This window comes from Gorilla gorilla, chromosome 2, assembly GCF_029281585.2.
Source record: "Gorilla gorilla gorilla isolate KB3781 chromosome 2, NHGRI_mGorGor1-v2.1_pri, whole genome shotgun sequence".
Taxonomy (NCBI): domain Eukaryota; kingdom Metazoa; phylum Chordata; class Mammalia; order Primates; family Hominidae; genus Gorilla; species Gorilla gorilla.
This window is the reverse complement of record NC_086017.1, coordinates 25,164,145-25,165,775: the sequence shown is the minus strand read 5'-3', so window position 1 is coordinate 25,165,775 and position 1,631 is coordinate 25,164,145. Positions and strand designations below refer to the sequence as shown.

Below are 1,631 nucleotides of genomic sequence, written 5' to 3'. Positions count from 1 at the left end.
TGTACCATTTATCTTTGTCTATCTTGCCTATTTCCTTCCTTAGATTTCCTAGACTAATAAGCCATGGATAAGGAAGTGAGGGCTGTGCTGAGATGATTTGTTCTTGGTTAACCCAAGCTGGGTCATGGTGATGAGTCATTTTTCTTCTTGGGACACAGAAGTACTCTCTCCTCCTTAAAATCCCATTCTAGAATAGTGTCTGCAAAATGTTATGCTCATTGATTTGCAGGGTATAGAACTTTCTTTCTTCTTTTCCCCCCTTTTTTTAGCAAAGGCCGTCACTTCAATAGGATCTTTCTTCTTCTTTTTTTTTTAATTTTTAATGGACCACTGTCATGGTTGTGCAGGGGCCATGCTAGTCTTCTCTGTATCATTCCAATTTTAGTATATGTGCTGCCGAAGCAAGCACTCTTTCTTCTTTTTATTATTTATTTATTTATTTATTTATTTATTTATTTATTTACTTACTTTTGAGATAGAGTCTTGCTCTGTCACCCAGGCTGGAGTGCAGTGGCGCCGTCTTGGCTCACTGCAACCTCCGCCTCCTGGGTTCAAGCAATTCTCCTGTCTCAGCCTGCCTGGTAGCTGGGACTACAGTCGCACGCCACAGTGCCAGGCTAATTTTTGTATTTTTAGTAGAGATGGTTTTACCATATTGGTCAGGCTGGTCTCAAACTCCTGACCTCAGGTGATCCACCTGCCTCAGCCTCCCAAAGTGCTGGGATTACAGGTGTGAGCCACCGCACCTGGGCTCTTCTTTTTAGTGGAACACTTTTTCCATCTCCAGGATTCCAGCACCATCCTAAATATCTGTAGGTCCTGTAAGACTACAGATATACACTGAAAATCTCTTTCCTGGATTCTCTAGGTGCTGTGGCCTGTAATTCATCTGGGTCAAGAGACAAGTTTAATTCAATTTAGACACAAATAAAGGTTCTCATTAGAGGGGAGTGGCCACATTGGAAGACAATTTGGCAACACACTGATGTCACTGAATCGCTAAATTAAACAGATGCCTCTTTAATGTGGAGGCTCTGATCCCTTTCAAAGAACTGGCTTCTATAGACTCTTGAATTCTTAGAACCAGTCATTTGGGGTTAAAAAATATTGTTGAAGGGTTTATGGTCTACCTTAAAATTCTCTTCCACCTTACTATGTGCCATGATCCTTAGGGGTCGCCGGGAAGAGAAGAGAGATTTGGCAGGAAGACCTACGAGCCAGCTTTCCTGCAACACCTTACCATGAGGGCTCTGGGGAGAGGTCAGACATTTACCTGTGTGCGGCCTGCCAGGTGTAAGTGGTCTGCCAATAGGGTTCTGAGGTTAATTTGAGACTACATGCCATCCTAAAGGGGCCAGCCAGCCACTCCTCACATCTTCTCCACACTCTTGCCAATCAGAGATGTCTGCATTTTCATATTAGGTCACTGTTTTCATGTTTAGGTTTTTTTTTTTCGGGGGACCCTGCTAGTGCAAGGGATGGGGGTGGGGTGTGGTGGCTGCACACCCATGCACGAGTCCCTCCCCACCCCACACTGCTGCAAGCCTCCTTCATGTTAGTTTTAACTGTTGGCTCAAATTTATAAAGGCTATGTCAGCCAGGCAGCACATACCCCAGGCCTGATCCCACCA

The 1,631-nt window shown here is 44.5% G+C and overlaps 1 non-coding gene across 1 annotated transcript; it reads right to left on the bottom strand.

Moving 5' to 3' along the window:
- Positions 1-302: 302 nt before the first annotated feature.
- LOC115934101 (U6 spliceosomal RNA) lies at positions 303-409 on the bottom strand. Its single transcript, XR_004069949.2, has one exon. It is a non-coding gene; the product is annotated as a U6 spliceosomal RNA (small nuclear RNA).
- Between the last annotated feature and the right edge of the window lie 1,222 nt (positions 410-1,631).